Below are 18938 nucleotides of genomic sequence, written 5' to 3'. Positions count from 1 at the left end.
TCACATAGGGAGTTAGAAGGAGGAGAATGGGGCATGCGAAAGGGGAGTTCTGTGTTCTCATTTACCTATGCATGTTGAAACTCCACTAACAGTTTTATTTTCATTAGCAATTTGTGATAAAAACTTAGGGTAGGGCTTCCCTGGTGGCGCAGTGGTTGAGAGTCTGCCTGCCGATGCAGGGGACACGGGTTCGTGCCCCCGTCTGGGAAGATCCCACATACCGCGGAGCAGTTGGGCCCATGAGCCATGGCCGCTGAGCCTGCGCGTCCAGAGCCTGTGCTCCGCAACGGGAGAGGCCACAACAGTGAGAGGCCCGTGTACCGCCAAAAACACCAAAACTTACGGTAAAGGGAATAATGAAGCTATCCCACTATATGACACAACAAAAGATAGTAGTGACATCAAAATCAGGGCCTGTCCATCTCATTTGCAGTTATATACTCAGTGTTTAGCATAGCATTTGATCCCTCATCAGTATTCAATAAGAAGATGCGTGTTGAATGACTTAAGGATGAATTAATGAATGAAAAAAGTTAATATGGTAGAAAATGTGTTTTATCCTTGTATTTTCGTGTGTTGACTTCTGTATTTCAAGACCCAGCACTGTAACTGACACATAGAATATAAGCAGTAAAATTTGCTGAAAGAATGAATGAGTCCCCACAATTCTAAGAAGAATTTTAAGACCAACACAGACCCCATATCTGCCAAGGTCTATGACAGAAGTATCCAGAGAAGAAAGCCTGATCTCAGCTAGTGGTAGAGCTGACAGAATTTATCTAGTTTTAATAATTTACAGCTCATCCCATTACATGTAGGCATAGTACCTACATGAGCCATACAATTAAATGTTGACTGAAAAAAAATGCACAACCTAAAAGTTGAGAATTATGTTTTATTTGGAGGACATACTGAGGACTTAAGTCAGGAGACAGCCTCTCAGATAGCTCTGAGGGACTGTTCTGAAGAGGTAAGGGAGGGCACAGGGTATTTAGGGGTTTTTGCAAAAAAAAAAAAAAAAACCCGGTAGTTGGAACATCAACATCTAGCTCCCCCAAGGTAGACTGCAGTGTGTTACCCTTCCCTCGGCCTACCCTGGGGCACCCTGAAGGGCCTACGGGTCTGAGTGTGGCCCAGCAAGCCCAGGGGAACCGGCGGGTCCTCAGAGTTCTTGTCCTGAAACTGGCGCTGACGCGACGGGGCCACGAGTCTCTAGACACTTACTGCCGTTAAACGAATGCAGAACTGCGACTAAGGCCTCAGGGAACCTGCTTCACGCCTACCCTTCTGGATGCCAAATCAAGACCTTACGTTGAGGCTAGGGCCCCCGTTGAGATTCCCCTTAGCTCTAGAGCAGGGCAGGAAGAGCTGCCACCCAGGACCTGGAAGCACCCTCTTTCTTTCGAGAAAACTCTTTTTTTTCTCAGAGCCATGCCTGCAGGGACTAGAAACACGGCAACAACAGTGTTTTTCAGGTTTTTTCCGGCTGCAAGAATGGAGCTTTCAAAATGGGAAAACCAGGCTTTTCGCTATAGACGCCATGTGTAGATTGACACGCAGCCTAAATACGTGTGTTTTCTAACAAGTAAAAGAGACACAAGCTACCCACTGTGCCCTAAACTGAATCAACTTTTTAAAGCAGGGTGTTCTGCGACTAGCGAACGGCCTCAATGAAGGAATGCCTTCGGTCGGCCGAGGGGCCAGTGTATCTTCCAGTATCCGGCAGTGTTACACGAAGAACTGTTCTTTAGTTGAAGTTGCAGTGCAAGCTGAATTTCCCCTTGAGGTATGGTGACCTCAGGTATGAGGTCCGGGGAAGAATTGCCTTCCTCCCCTTTGAAGTCCCAAACCACTACACCCAACATGTTTGTCTTTAGTTGAAAGTGGTATTTAAGGTGAGGATTTCAGCCATTTGGGAGATTTACTGAGTTCTCCTGGGTCTCTTCCATGTATACATATTATTAAATTTTGTTTGATTTTCTCCTGTTAATCTTAATCTGTCTCATGTCAATTTAATTCCTAGACTAACCAGAAAAATCTAGAAGGGTACAGGAAACTTTCTTCCTGCCCAACAGGCATTATAGTGCAGGGCACATTGCCTGCCTTTGAAAGCATCTGAACTTCTACACATTGAGAACCCTCTCCTTTCCATGCCCCTTTACCATAGGCATAAAGATTTCTGTGCACATCGAGGCTGAGAAGAACTCCTGAGTCCATCATTGTTTCTCCAGGCAGTCATGAAGACTGTCAGAGAGGAAGAACTTTTCCTCTGCCCTTCTGTAGGCAAATGGAGCAGGGGGTCCCCAAAGAAAAAGAATCAAATATAACTTTTTGACATAAGAGAAGCCATTTTAAGCCTAAATCATTTGTGATCTCAGCCTGGTCATGATGCTTGCTCTTGAACAGGTCTCAGTAATTAATGATCTTGTGAAATAAAATGGTCCCTTACCATCTGGTTCTATAAGAATGAAGTCACTAGCCACTGTAGTCTCTGACCTTGACAAAAAAGTAATCACTTGATCTAAAAGAGAACTGGAAATTTTTCTTTGAGCCAAATTTGAGGATTATAACCTGGGAAGAGCATCTCAGAAAACTCTGAAAACTGTTCTGCCCATTAGAAACCCAGGGAGGTGTATAAGTTTTTTTTGAGACAGAGGGCTGTACATCAAATGACATGTTATTGAACGTTTACATAATTCAGATCTAAGTGCCATCCTGCTGGTCATGTAACCCCTTACAAGGTCAAGAAGAAATGTTATCTCTTAAGGAGGGAGTTGTCTTGTTGATGTTAGGAGAATGTTGCTCTTTATGGTTGAGCAAGTGTCCCTGCCTATGGGGGAGGTTTGGTCAATGTATAATGCAGATGCACAATGCACAGTGTGGGGAGAGAGGAGACCAAAGGGCAGAGAAGAGTTTATGTTTAAATTTCTTGTCTTGCCATAAAATATAAATTTTGTTTCACAACCTTCAACACACCCTGAATGAAATTCAGGACAGAGATCAGGAATGAGGCAGTCTATGCTCTGGGAAAACCCGGCAGAACAGGCCTTCAGATAGTTAGATATTTTCAGAAGATTTTATGAGCCCAGTTTCTTTTATCTTCTCATATCTAGAAAAGCACTAAAATCATTCATGGAGACATCTGCTCCTTGTGACTAGCAGCCACCACTTCGTGACTAGCAGCAAATTTCTGCCAAAATGTGTCCCTGATTCCATGTGTCCCCCTTCACCAAAATCACATACATGCTGACCTTCCCCCTAACTCTTTCGAGCAGTTCCTCAGAGCTATCTGAGAGGCTGTTTCCTTGGCTATAGTCCTCATTTTGCCCCAAATAAAACTTAACTCACAACTCTCAGTTTGTGCTTTTTGTTTTTTCAGTTGACAGTTTAAAACTTTCCCAATTTGGCTGTTCAAGGAGCCACCGTTTTGGGAAAATCCCTGGTGTTCTCCTTACTTGCTGCAAGTAATAAAGCCTTCCTTCTCCTGCCCTTTGGCTTGGTTGTGTCTTTTGGCTCAACAAAAGAAGTGTTTCAGGTAACACTTTTAGCTGGTCTAAGAATTAAATTGACGTGAGACTGATTAACAGGAGAAAATAAAACAAAAGTTTAATAATATGTATATCTAGGAGTCATTTTTGGCCTAAGCCATTTTGCAATGTAAGCCTGGCCAGGATGCTTGCCATTGAAAGGGTCTCAGTAATTAATGATCTTAAGGGAACAAAATAATGCAGAATCAAAGGACTGTTTTCAGGTAAAAGAAGTAACAATAACAAAGATAATTGTAAAGACTCCCAGTTCTCTTTCAATGGTAAAGATTAGCCTGATCAACTGGGAACATAAGGAATGATGATATTGACCTTTTCTGACCCTCATGACTTCAGTCCACTAAAGCTTGGACTCTGTGGACCACCCAAACCCCTTCATGAATATGCATATACCCTTAGCTTAAAAATTCCCCAATTTTGCTGTTCAGGAAGACACTGCTTTGGGAAAGACCCCCGGTGTTCTCTTTACTTGCTGCAAGTAACAAATCCTTTCTTCTCCCAATCTTTGTTTATGTTGTGCCTTTCAGCTTGACACCCACCAAGAGGCAAACCCAGGTTTTTGGGTAACATTAGCTCTTTGGCTGGCAATGAAAATGACATAAGGCAGATTAACAAGAGAAAATTAAATTATTATGTGCACATGGGGAATTCACGTAAGTATGAAGAATTCCAAAGACAGCAAGACAAGGTGACATATATATATTCTTGACTAAAGAGAAGTGAAACTGAGCAGGACCCTGTGGGGCTCCTGGGCACTAAAGTCTTTCTGTGTCCCCCATTTCTTGTTTGCAGGGACTAGGCTTCAGCCTCCACAACCTTCCCTGAATTCCAAAGGGTAGGGTCAGATAGTTGCTAATCAGGGAAGGGAGGGGCTGCAGAGACAAGGGAGGAACTGTCAAGAAACAATAGTGCAGCTTTGGGACAAGATCCTGGTTCTGCCTCAAGGGAAACATATACCAATAACTGAGCTCTTCTACAGAACTAAAACCCCCAACAAATGGAAGGTGTTAACTACTTGATGAAGCATCCTTCATTCTAGAGAGAAGGTCACAGTTTGATAACCTTGAGAAGCATAGAAGCTCATCAGGAGACCACCTGAGGCCAGCTTAAAGGATTGCAGGCCCTGAACACACCATAATCCTTATCAGCAACCCTGACCTTGAACCATTGCTATAAAACTCCTCACCAAATCCCCCCAGGTTGGGACACACAGTTTTGAGGGCATTAGCCTGCTGTGTCCCCCTTTGCCTGGCAACACAATAAACCTATTCTTTTCTACTTCACCCAAACTCTGCCCCCGAATTCGATTCCATACCAGTGCACAGAGGCCAAATTTCGGCATCAGAAGGAGGTATGAGTCTGAAATTTCAAGGGGAAGTAAGGTAATTCACAGGAAGTTAAAAAGAGTTAATGTTTGGTAAACAAATGTTTGCTGATCCATCCAAAGACAATGAGCCACAGAGAGAATTTTTTTTTTGCGGTACACGTGCCTCTCACTGTTGTGGCCTCTCCCGTTGCGGAGCACAGGCTCCGGACGCACAGGCCCAGCAGCCATGGCTCATGGGCCCAGCCGCTCCGCGGCACGTGGGATCTTCCCGGACTGGGGCACGAACCCGTGTCCCCGGCATCGGCAGGCGGGCTCTCAACCACTGCGCCACCAGGGAAGCCCCACAGAGAGGATTTTGATCAAATGGGCTTTTCAATGTTCCTCCTGTTCTACCACACCTAGTATTATACTACATTTATCTCTAGTGATAGCTTCTTCCTGGGACAGGCCCCCTGTCTTAAATTATTTTAGGCAGTAAGGGGGAAGTTCAAAGGCTCTTCCTGAGTCTTTTGGGCCTGATTGTTTTCAGCTCAAAATAATCCACATGCCATAGTGGCACATCTTGTGGTGGCCTGCACTTAGACCCATTGGCTCCCACGTGCAAATGAGAACCATGCAATGACTCAGGGAGAGCCCTGAGCACATTATTCAGATAGACACCAACATGATGCAATTTTTCTTCGGTGTGTTCAGTGAGAGAAAGCAATCCAAGAGGCACTGCCCTTTTACTTTGGGGGAGGTTGAAAGTCCCTTCTTGGAAAGGAAAAATAAGTACTTTTAGAGCATTGAGAAAACCTAAAACCTGTGAGTCAGTTTTTTTAAGTGCAGAGTTAATTTTACCCAAATGTGTTTTCTTAAAAATTGCAACCAGTCAAGATCAGTCTCTTCGAGGGGTGTACCAGCTGTGATATTTGCTGACTTTACACTGTTCTGAAGTTGAGGACACCTTCCCTCTACTCAGTTAGTGTTTATTTTTATTAACTTTCAAAACTGTTTTAAGTAGGAGATCTTTTACTGGAGCCTGAGGATTGATAACGTTAACCCCTGTGACACTGCTCTGTTACCTCACATCAACCAAAGAATTGTGCAGGAGCTGATCACATACCCTGTGATTCCCCTCTCTCACCTGGTATTTAAAAATGCTTTCATGAAACCCATCAGGAAAGGGGGTTCAGGTGTTTTGAGCACTAGCTGACCTGAACTCCCTGCCTGGCACCTGCAATAAACGCTGCACTTTCCTTCGCCATAACCTGGTGTCAGTAGATTTGCTTTACTGCACATGGGAGAGCAGACCCACGTTTTTGTCATCAACATATTTATATATATTATTATATATCGTAGGCAATGGAGATATTTTACTTCTTTCCTATTGTGCTGTTTTATTTTTTAACTGAGTTAACCATGAAAGTCAATTTTTGTTGATAGAGGAGAAAAGGTACAAATTTATGAGCTATAGTTAAAAATTTAAAGCTTTTAAAATGCTTGTTATTTTTTTTTTAATTTAATTTTATTTTTTTGCTTTATAACAAATTTAATCAGTTATACATATACATATGTTTCCATATCCCCTCCCTTTTGCGTCTCCCTCCCACCCTCCCTATCCCACCCCTCCAGGCGGTCACAAAGTACCGAGCTGATCTCCCTGTGCTATGCGGCTGCTTCCCACTAGCTATCTACCTCACGTTTGGTAGTGTATATATGTCCATGCCTCTCTTTCGCTTTGTCACAGCTTACCCTTTCCCCTCCCCATATCCTCAAGTCCATTCTCAGTAGGTCTGTGTCTTTATTCCTGTTTTACCCCTAGGTTCTTCATGACATTGTTTTTCTTAAATTCCATATATATGTGTTAGCATACAGTATTTGTCTTTCTCTTTCTGATTTACTTCACTCTGTATGACAGACTCTAGGTCTATCCACCTCATTACAAATAGCTCAGTTTCGTTTCTTTTTATGGCTGAGTAATATTCCATTGTATATATGTGCCACATCTTCTTTATCCATTCATCCGATGATGGACACTTAGGTTGTTTCCATCTCCGGGCTATTGTGAATAGAGCTGCAATGAACATTTTGGTACATGTCTCTTTTTGATTAATGGTTTTCTCAGGGTATATGCCCAGTAGTGGGATTGCTGGGTCATATGGTAGCTCTATTTGTAGTTTTTTAAGGAACCTCCATACTGTTCTCCATAGCGGCTGTACCAATTCACATTCCCACCAGCAGTGCAAGAGTGTTCCCTGTTCTCCACACCCTCTCCAGCATTTATTGTTTCTAGATTTCTTGATGATGTCCATTCTGACTGGTGTGAGATGATATCTCATTGTAGTTCTGATTTGCATTTCTCTAATGATTAATGATGTTGAGCATTCTTTCATGTGTTTGTTGGCAGTCTGTATATCTTCTTTGGAGAAATGTCTATTTAGGTCTTCTGCCCATTTTTGGATTGGGTTGTTTGTTTTTTTGCTGTTGAGCTGCATGAGCTGCTTATAAATTTTGGAGATTAATCCTCTGTCAGTTGCTTCATTTGCAAATATTTTCTCCTATTCTGAGGGTTCTCTTTTGGTCTTGTTTATGGTTTCCTTTGCTGTGCAAAAGCTTTGAAGTTTCATTAGGTCCCATGTGTTTATTTTTGTTTTTATTTCCATTTCTGTAGGAGGTGGGTCCAAAAGGATCTTGCTGTGATTTATGTCATAGAGTGTTCTGCCTCTGTTTTCCTCTAAGAGTTTGATAGTTTCTGGCCTTACATTTAGGTCTTTAATCCATTTTGAGCTTATTTTTGTGTATGGTGTTAGGGAATGATCTAATCTCATACTTCTACATGTCCCTGTCCAGTTTTCCCAGCACCACTTATTGAAGAGGCTGTCCTTTCTCCACTGTACTTTCCTGCCTCCTTTATCAAAGATAAGTTGACCATATGTGCGTGGGTTTATCTCTGGGTTTTCTATCTTGTTCCATTGATCTATCTTTCTGTTTTTGTGCCAGTACCACACTGTCTTGATTACTGTAGCTTTGTAGTATAGTCTGAAGTCAGGTAGCCTGATTCCTCCAGCTCCGTTTTTTGTTCTCAAGCTTGCTTTGGCTATTCGGGGTCTTTTGTTTTTCCAAACAAATTTTGAAATTTTTTGTTCTAGTTCTCTGAAAAATGCCAGTGGTAGTTTGATAGGGATTGCATTGAATCTGTAGATTGCTTTGGGTAGTAGAGTCATTTTCACAATATTGATTCTTCCAATCGAGGCGCATGGTATATCTCTCCATCTGTTTGTATCTTCTTTAATTCCTTTCATCAGTGCCTTATAATTTTCTGCATACAGGTCTTTTGTCTCCTTAGGTAGGTTTATTCCTAGATATTTTATTCTTTTTGTTGCAATGGTAAATGGGAGTGTTTTCTTGATTTCACTTTCAGATTTTTCATCATTAGTGTACAGGAATGCCAGAGATTTCTGTGCATTAATTTTGTATCCTGCTACTTTACCAAATTCATTGATTAGCTCTAGTAATTTTCTGGTGGCCTCTTCAGGATTCTCTATGTATAGTATCATGTCATCTGCAAACAATGACAGCTTTACTTCTTCTTTTCCAATTTGGATTCCTTTTATTTCCTTTTCTTCTCTGATTGCTGTGGCTAAAACTTCCAAAACGAAGTTGAATAAGAGTGGTGAGAGTGGGCAGCCTTGTCTTGTTCCTGATCTTAGTGGAAATGGTTTCAGTTTTTCACCATTGAGGACGATGTTGGCTGTGGGTTTGTCATATATGGCCTTTATTATGTTGAGGAAAGTTCCCTCTATGCCTACTTTCTGCAGGGTTTTTATCATAAATGGGTGTTGAATTTTGTCAAAAGCTTTCTCTGCATCTATTGAGTTGATCATGTGGTTTTTCTTCTTCAATTTGTTAATATGGTGTATCACATTGATTGATTTGCATATATTGAAGAATCCTTGCATTCCTGGAATAAATCCCACTTGATCATGGTGTATGATCCTTTTAATGTGCTGTTGGATTCTGTTTGCTAGTATTTTGTGGAGGATTTTTGCATCTATGTTCATCAGTGATATTGGCCTGTAGTTTTCTTTCTTTGTGACATCCTTGTCTGGTTTTGGTATCAGGGTGATGGTGGCCTCATAAAATGAGTTTGGGAGTGTTCCTCCCTCTGCTATATTTTGGAAGAGTTTGAGAAGGATAGGTGTTAGCTCTTCTCTAAATGCTTGATAGAATTCACCTGTGAAGCCATCTGGTCCTGGGCTTTTGTTTGTTGGAAGATTTTTAATCACAGTTTCAATTTCAGTGCTTGTGATTGTTCTATTCATATTCTATTTCTTCCTGATTCAGTTTTGGCAGGTTGTGCATTTCTAAGAATTTGTCCATTTCTTCCAGGTTGTCCATTTTATTTGCATAGAGTTTCTTGTAGTAATCTCTCCTGATCTTTTGTATTTCTGCAGTGTCAGTTGTTACTTCTCCTTTTTCATTTCTAATTCTATTGATTTGAGTCTTCTCCCTTTTTTTCTTGATGAGTCTGGCTAATGGTTTATCAATTTTGTTTATCTTCTCAAAGAACCAGCTTTTAGTTTTATTGATCTTTGCTATCGTTTCCTTCATTTCCTTCATAGACCTAGAGTCTGTCATACAGAGTGAAGTAAGTCAGAAAGAGAAAGACAAATACTGTATGCTAACACATATATATGGAATTTAAGAAAAATGCTTGTTATTTATAATGAGATTTATATAATAGAGAATTAGGAAATAATTCTGTATTTAAATGGTTCGATTGTGATTGTGGAACATGAAATTGGTAGTCCACAGGACATATACTAAATTTTCTACTGTCCATGTCAAGCTAAAATGTTGTTTTTCAACAATCTTTAGCAAACATATCTTAGTTTTATTATTCAGAGGGAATATAGGAGCTCAATTTGATATAGGGAACTTGAGCATTCCATCAACATGAATTTGAAGAATACACTAAGAATATCTTCTACATTACATTGGAGTAGTGAATTCCTGGTAATTATTTAGGGAATTCTTTTGAAAAATATAGTCACCAGGGGCCAATAATTGAATTCTATTGAAATATAGAGATAGATATTAATAAGAATGGAAAATCATATTTTCATTTTATATTGCCCATATCTTCATTTTATTTGTAGGTTTTGAAAGTTTGCAAGAGAAAGATATCAGAATTTATACTTCATTCAGCAGAATCCCTTGGACCAAATGATCACACACTCAGAATACATAAGTGGAGACATTACTGACTGTGGCCCAGGAGACAAGGACAAGACCTAGAAAAGACACAGTAAATAATGGAGGGAAAGAAAGATTGGAATAGACAGGCATTTCTCTTAATGAAAAATGTTAACAGTAGAATCCTTGAGGGAGAATCTTTGAAAACATTGGATTTCTATAACAATAAAAAATTGAGTCCCAAAGTACAATGATGATACAATGATAACAATAATGAATAAATAGGATAAAGAAATTATATGTTAACTGGCATACATTCCAGGCGATGATCAAACTCCTGCAGAAACCAGGGCTTTCTGGCCTTTAATTCCCCTTGGGCAGAACCGCAGTGCCCCTGTCCCCAGCCCTCAGCCATCACCTCCAGGACTACAGAGGCAGAGTCCTGGCCCTCAAGTCAGGCTGCCTCACTGACTTGAATGCCCATGGAAAAGGGAACATTGATCCTGACCTGAGACACAGCCCTCAGATGTTTGTAAGCTGGAAAGTCTGCATCAGACTTCCTCCTTGCATCTCTCTAGGGTGAACTAGGGAAAACAAAACGTCCCAAAACCCTTTCCCACAGAAGAAGTCTGGGAAAAAACACATGACGATCTTGGCCTTGGTGCCAGGTGAGGCTGATATAACTAGAGCACACCTTCTCCTGGGTTTGGTACCAGAATCCAGGGCCCTGGTGGGAGGACCTGGGCTCTGCCCTGGGTTCCATGGACACAGACAAGCAAGTGTGATCTCAGCAACCTTCAAGGACCCAGATGTGAGAAAGAGGCAATGAAGACACGATGGCTGCTTCAGGGTGGCTTGGTGTCAGCCTAGAACAGCTGGACTCCATAAGGAATAACACACTGTGGAGGGAAATAATAAAGAATTTATAATAGGAACAGAAAATAGTTTTATTTGAGCCAAGCTGAGGGCTATAATCTGGGAGGCAGCCCCTCAAAAGGCTCTAAGGAGCTTCTCCACTGAAGCATGGTAGTCTTGTACTTTATCAGAACAAAGAACATACATCCAACATGACAGGGGTCTATTCCTTGAAGATTTCAAAAGAGACAGATTGAGGACATGTCTAGTGAGACAGTGGGATCCTGGCACGTGGGAAAGGAGCCTCGTCTTCGAGAGGGTGTGAACACGGGCATCGTAAGAAGGGAGTCACTTATCCTTCTTTTTGAATCAGGCATTTCTTTTCCTTAATGGTTAAAGCAGATGTGCTCTGTGTGCTTGACAGGCTCTTTCAGTTCACACAGAGTTTACACTGAACCATGTATAAGCCTAAATGACTTCCCCATACCCCATTACGTGAAAAATTTCTCCCTCAACACTATAATTTGGGGCTTGACTGATCTTGGCGATAAACCAGACACATAATACCCTCAGCTCTCCAAGCCTCTCCACCTGCAGATCCTGCTGTATCCTCCCCCCAGGGCACAGCACCACAAGAGGGTGTCGGGTGAGGGGTTTGGGACTCAGAGAACTGACTCCCGAAAGTGTTTCTGTTTTCCAAGATAAATAACAATACAGTTTGGATTCTAAAAATCATCCAAATAAGTGAAAAAAAAAATGCTAGACCAACAGTGAATCACAGCGTTTTTCATAAGATAAATGAATGTTATATAATGAAAGAGTAAATAGAGCCCAGAGGCTTTACTATGTAAAATTAAAATGGAGTTCAGTAGTGTTTAAAACACATCCAAAGGTCACATTTATGAGCTGCAAGTCCAGCTGTATTCCACAAGAATTTAGGCAAATGCATGAAAGATGAGTTATGAGTAAAGCACTATCCCCAAACTGTGGGTGTGGGGAAACTCATCCTAGCACTTTGTGCAGAACTAATACATGGCAACCATATCTGGTTTCAAAACTGATATTTTCTGCAACTAAAAAGGCAGAAATAAGCTAAATAAGCTACCTATCCCCCCTTTGTCCTTCAGTTATTAATTAAGACTCCTATTTCTTCCTCTCTTATCTATTTTTTAAATTCCAATTTCAAATGCCAAAATATTCAGCTATTATATATGATATTGTTCTCTTAATTTAGTCTCTACACAGCCTGAAATTTCTTTTTAATTTCCCTATTATATAATTAGTTTTATATTCATCAATTATGTGATATTTCCAGCAGGTACTGAGCTTTTATGCTCCAAATGTATGCCCTTCCATACTTTAATGCACATAAATATACTTTATACTTTTACATCAATTTAAAAGGTAATCTATTGAGTGCAAATTCTGTCTTCAGCATTTTGTTGGGGTCAGCAGTGGGGAGAGAAAATGTAGAAGAAGGAAAAGACATGGCTTATTGTTCTCAGAAGAAGTTACAGAGAAACCTCTGACTTCCTTATCAAAAGGAGGCCCATTTCTTTTTCAATGTCTTTTCTTTTTTTTTTAAATTTATTATTTATTTATTTACTTACTTATGGCTGCATTGGGTTTTCGTTGCTGCGCGTGGGCTTTCTCTAGTTGCGGCAATCAGGGGATTCTCTTCGTTGCGGTGTGAGGGCTTCTCATTGTGGTGGCTCCTCTTGTTGTGCAGCACGGGCTCTAGGCTCATGGGCTTCAGTAGTTGCAACATGCGGGCTCAGTAGTTGTGGCTCGCGGACTTAGTTGCTCCATGACATGTGGGATCTTCCTGGACCAGGGCTTGAACCCGTGTCCCCTGCACTGGCAGGCGGATTCTTAACCACTGTGCCACCAGGGAAGCCCTCAATGTCTTTTCTATTGACTTCAAATCTATCGGGCTTTAAAATTATTTGTGTGTGTGTGTGCTCATATTCTGACTGTCTCTCACAGCAGATTGTGAGTTCTGTGAAAGTGAGGCAGGAGATAGATGGGCCCCAGGGTAAGCAGCAGGAGTTCATTCCCTCTGGACAGAAACTCCAAAATATCAATAACAGGGCAATCGAGAAAGGAGGCTGTGCCCTGCCCAGATAAGAGATAAAAGACTAGATGTTCCTCATTCTCGTAGTCAAGGAGACCTTCCCAGCTACACATGTGCAGAAGGGTTCCTTGGAGGTCAAAAAGGGAGAGGGCACCACCCCATAGTAAGTGATGTCAACTACCCATAGGCCTCTTCGCTAGAATCCATCTTGGCTAAGAGATGCACATGAACACGGGAGGACCCTGAGGTATACCAAATATGGACTCAGAACCAGGCAAAGCAAGATGATTGGTCAAAGGAAACCTGGAAGAAATTCCCCATAAAAGTGATTCAAACTACCATGTGAGCGCAACTCTCTCTCTGAGCCCGCCCATGTGTCTATCCACATGTATTCTTTGTCCTCCTAATAAACACTTTACTTGTTTCACTACTTTCCATCTCTGTGGAAATTCATTTCTACACAGCAGACAGGCCAGGACCTTGTCACTGGCCACTAGTCCCTGGTGGTCTAGTGGCTAGGATTTAGTGCTTTCACTGCCCCGGCCTGACTTCAATCTCTGGCCAGGAACCAAAATCCTGCTTCAAGCAGCTGCAGGCTGAGGCCACCTGAGATGAAAACAGGGCCAATGTTTATCTTGTTTAAGGTCATGTCTTGTTAAAAAACAAAATTCAACTGAGTAAATTTGAAAATCTGATTGGCCTTATTTGATGCTTTATGAATTGGGCAGCATCTCATCTAGTAAATAGAAGAGCACTTTGAGAAGTTACACAGAGTGGAAGGTTTTTATAGAAAGGAGGGTGGGCAAGAAAGTCTTAGCAAAAGAAAAAAAGGTTATTTGGGACCAGTACTATCTTCTCTTTGTAGGGAAGGGAAGCCTTGAGTTTTATCTTGCAGATTGCCTCTTCTTCTTGGGTTGGGGGAGATGGAGAGGGCCCCTGTGATAGATTACCACATTGGTGCTGACCAGAAGATTCCAGATTTCAGAATTAAGATAACATTTCTGGTGAAGGTCGAAATTGCAAGTAGGTTAGGTATTAAATATATGCATGGTATCGTGGGCTTCAGCACAAATGAAACCATTTTGTGTCAGTGGTTTTCCTCCTTAATAGTCCCTAATGCAGAACTAGCAGAAACACAGCAAAGATTTGTGAAAAAGTAAATGAGTGCCTAACTCAATTGGTCAACTGGTGTAAAGAATGTGGCATAAGAATAAAAAGATCTAGAGAGCAGATGAAAGAAGCTTTTGTTTATATTTTTAAAAGGAATGTCTTCTGTGTTTTCAAATTACTGCAAATCTAATCAGCAATGTTGATGTGACTATTAAAAATGATGCTTTTTGAAAGGTTAGAGAAAGGAAAAACAAGAAAAAAATAAGGATGTTTGGCATTCTGGATGTTGGCTAAATGGCAATTTAATCACTAAGAACATGTTTTATTCTATTGTCATGATGTATATGTAATATATGTAAACATATATTTATATGTCATACATAATATATATTTCCTTTTAATCACCCCTACTGGGGTACAATTTACATACAACTGATAGCACTCATGTAAAGTGTATAGCACAGTTAGATAAATTTTGACAAATATATACAGTTGTGTAATCACTACCACAATCATGATACAGAAAATTTCCATTACCCAGAAAGTTTCCTTAGGCTCCTTTGTGGTCAATCCTCACCTTCCTACAAAAGTGATATGATGATTTGCTTTCAGTGACTATAGTTTTCCCATTCTCAAATTTACATAAATAGAATCTAACAGTGTGTATTTGGTTCCTGCTTTCTTTCACTCAGCATGTTTTGAGATTCATCCATGTATGTATATTAATATTTCATTCCCCTTTATTGCTGATGTGAATTACTCATTCACTTGATGATGAACATTTGAGCTGTTTACAGTTTGCAGCCTTAACCTTTATGAAACCATCGGGATTTCCATTAGAATTCTTTAATTTCTTACCCAATTCAATGGTATGATTTGAAAGTTATCAGAAACCTGCACTTGTCAGAAAGTCTTTAGTATGAATCTTCCTGAAGATGAAGCATTTTTGCAAAAGCATCTATGAATGATAAAAAGACTTAAAAAGACACAGTTAAAGAGCTGGTTAAAATGCAATTGACAAAAAAAAATTTGTTTACTTCTGTAACATACAAATTTGACATATTCAAATTTTAGAAATTTTATTTAATTTCATATAACATAAGAATATCTATATTAATGATATTTAGTATAATCTAAATGTATAACCTAAGAAGGTTGGAGATACATTTATCTCTAATCAATTGACAGTGCCTCCCATAATATACCAAATAATCCTAATTAGTTTAATATCTCTCTTTGAGATGACTTAGGGGTCCTCTGAAACATCCCAAAGCTATCCAGAGGTCAAAATATCTTTAATTAGGATTCTATCCTTGAGAAGTTTATCCAAAATGTTAAAAAGTTTCAAGACACTTGGTCAAATAGGATTACAGATCACTGTGAAACAATGCTTATCCATTTAACCAAAGTTACAATGAAAGATTTTAAAAGCAAGTACAGAAAGTTATAACAGATTATTTAAAAGGTAAAGAAAATTTACCATCTGTAATCAAAAGCAAATCAATATTCCAAGAAAACTTTTTTCTCTTAACAGAGAGAGAAAAAAAATTTAAGTTTTTGTACCACTTTACTTTTAATCTTAAAATTCATTTACTCAATTAAATTCATTCTAATCTTAGTGAGTCCTGACAACACATAGAATTTCTTTCTAAAGATTACTTTTTCCCCAGAAATCTACAACTTTCTATATTCATATTAACTTGCCCTTTATTTTATTTCCTATTTAGAAATAACCAGCTTTAAGACAAAATTACTTCCTTTTTCTTTAACAAAATAAATTCCTATTCTTCATACCTTATTTTAATGAAAACACACATCCTATTACCCTGTATACTAAAATGTTCTCATTATTTCTAGTGGCTTTAATTACATATTTAATTAGAATTCTCAAGTCTTAAAAACCTAAATTCCTAGTGAAAATTAAGAAGTAAGCAATTCTGAGCTGTTCTTTACATTAGCATTCTGTAGATTGGCAAATTTATAAATAAATGCTATTTATAATTTCTAAAAATATGTGCTTTCTTATGGAAAATGTCTCAGTGTGACACCAAACATATTTATTAATAGTCTTAAATATCTTTACTTTCTCTGTAAAAGGAAGCCAATGTTTAGTAATTAATATTTCAGTATATTATTTTATTTGGAAAAGACTTCGATATTCAATGAATTCTCATCATTTAGCTTAATTTAGTTAAACTCTAAAATTTCAAGTTACTAAAACGTCCAGAAAAGCTATTTTTAAGTAGACATTCCTAAAACATAATTATTCCCAGAGTTCACCTAAAAACTCTTGTCTCATTTACCTCTATTTTATTCACTTGTTCTCAAAAATTATGTTTAGATTACCCAAGAAAACTTTATGAGACATTAGACCAAGTCAGCCATTATCCCAAATTTAATATTGAATATTTTTCAGATCACATGAATCTGAAATTCATTCAAGTTAGTTTCTTTTATATTTCTGAGAATTTCTGTAAGTGCTTAATTTCCTTTAAGTCAATTAAATAGAGCTCATTTACAAACTAACTTTGATAATACCATCCAAAGGAAAAGAGATATATTTATAATGTACACATGGACATACATACATTCCAGACAAACAGAGATCTCACAGTTTTCCTGCCTGAGTTTAAAAAGGACTCTTTTCCCTTTTTTCCCCCCTCAGTCTCAGGAATTGGCGATGGTATAGACAAGAGTGAGTGAGAGTACATTAGAGCCCAGGGTAGAACATTTACATTTCAAAGGCACAGGGGGAAAAATGTAAGTTCCTCCTAGTAAGATTTGTTTCCTTCTGGTCAGAATAGTGAAGAGATACTTTTAACAAGCCAGCTTTTTCATTCGCAAAAACAAGTTTTAGAATGTCAAAAAGTGCCCCATCTGGGTCATTATTCTCCAGAGCCTAAAGAATACTGTGACCACATGATTTTAGAAAAATATCACCTTCTCCTTTTCATGGGTACGAGCCCATGAAACTAAGAGCTAAGAATTTCCCGATTCTGCAAAATACACCGTAGGGAATATAAGATGAAACAGAGCTCTGATTACCCATTCTCAGTTGTTTATGGCTGGTAATCTTAAAATCTCAAACAAACAAACAAATGTAGTCTCTCAGGGTTTCAAACTCCTCAGCCCAAAAGGGAAAATCCCACCAAATGGTTAGCCACTGACAGACCCAAATGGCTAAGAGAATGAATACCCTGGTATTATCACACACAAGTTCCACTACTTACTAGAGAAATCTCAACCAGCAAAGCATGTGTCTTTTTCCCTTTACCACAGAAATCAAAAGTGCCATGGGCCAATGATGCCTGGTCAGTGGCAAGTGTTCAGGGCCATCTCTGAGACAAAGGTGCTCAAGCAGCTGCTGAGTAGTATCCATGAGCTGCCACTGGTCAGGGGCCAGTGTGCTATGGTTGAGATGCCCACTAGGGATGGTGGCCCCTTCATGGTTGCCCAAATTATTGCCAAACCAAACACAGATTCACTCACCCAATGCAGAGCAAAGCCAATCTACTGATACCAGTTGTGGTGAAGGAAAGTACAGTGTTTATTTGCAGGATGCGAAGCAAGGATAACAAGCAGCTAATGCTCAAAAGACCCAAACTCCCTGTAGACTTTTGGGCAAGTGTTTCTAAAGACAACATTAGGAGTGAGGGTCTCAGGGTGAATTATCAGTTCATGGACATTCTTTTGATTAGTTGGTGGAGAGGTGACAGGGTGATATTTTGGGAACCTTAATCATCAGCCTTCTTGTTCCAACCAGTCTGGGACCTACATGCTTGTGATCAGCATGTAGTCAAATCCTCCATCAGGTGGAGAGCCTTAGTGTCTACAAAAAACGCTCAAGTGTCGTGGTCCATACGTGGGTTGGAAAAGAATTTCCAGGCACAAGGCAGAATGTAAAGAAGATAGAATTTATTAGAGGAAAGTGTCTCTGCCAGAACAGCAGGCTGACTTCCTAGTAGTCTGGGGGAGTGGACCCCAAACATGTGCTATTGATCAGTTTTTATAGCCAGAAAACAAAGGAATGCTCCAAGGTGAAAATTTCGTTTACTAATTGGTCGAGGCACATATACTTTCCTTCTATAGGGTGGCAGTGGGACAGGGAAGATGCCTTTTCTTATTTGGGACAGGTCTCATGGCCCAGCTGGGCTCAGGAATTTCATAAGCATCACAACATGGTGGGGAGGGCAATTAAGGGTCTGATAAGGGGTGTAACGCTGACACTTTTTCAGAGAGGGTTGTCCTTTGTCCTTGAAGCACCATTGTCCTTGGAGCACCACATCAAGGATATGTGTCAGACTGTTATCTATATCCCTTGAGGAGAAAGGGATATAGACAACACTGTTTTTCAATCTATTGTTACTTTTCTTGCTTGACTGCTTTTCCTTTGTTTCTGAATTTTGTCAGTTCTGTAATCATTAACTGCTCTCTGGAAATCAAGGGAGGCCTAGGAGACTAAAGCTTTGTTCTACAAACAAGAAGCAGGGAACACTGGGAGTCTGTCACTGGGAAGGCCCCACAGGATCCTACTCAGTTTCACAATCATGAATAAAGTTGTTTCTATGAACGTTCATGTACAAATTTTGTGTGGACATATTTTTCTAATTTAAATTCCTAGGGGGTGAAATTAGGGGGTTGTATTAATGCCGAACTGTTTTCCAAAGTAGTACATCATTTCACATCTTCTTCAGGAATGTATGAGACTTCTGGTTGTTCTCCATCCTTACTAACATTTGATGCTATCAATCTTTTTAATTTTAGTCATTCTAGTAGATGTGAAGTTATTTGCATTGTGGTTTTAATTTTTCTTTGATGACTGATAATGCTGAACATTTTTAAATGTTGC

At 39.7% G+C, this 18938-nt stretch overlaps 1 protein-coding gene and 1 long non-coding RNA gene across 4 annotated transcripts in view; one reads left to right on the top strand and one right to left on the bottom strand.

Moving 5' to 3' along the window:
* The window catches only part of LOC309807669 (interferon regulatory factor 6-like), a 1069421-nt gene that overhangs the window by 958276 nt on the left and 92207 nt on the right, over positions 1 to 18938 (bottom strand). The gene's annotated exons all lie outside the window — the stretch shown is intronic.
* Positions 1 to 18938, top strand: part of LOC309807705 — a 118525-nt gene that overhangs the window by 64786 nt on the left and 34801 nt on the right. The window lies entirely within an intron of this gene.

Source organism: Mesoplodon mirus, assembly GCF_964341445.2.
Source record: "Mesoplodon mirus genome assembly, chromosome: 7".
NCBI classification, from domain to species: domain Eukaryota; kingdom Metazoa; phylum Chordata; class Mammalia; order Artiodactyla; family Ziphiidae; genus Mesoplodon; species Mesoplodon mirus.
The sequence above is the reverse complement of the archived record's forward strand: the minus strand, read 5'-3'. Positions and strand labels throughout refer to the sequence as shown.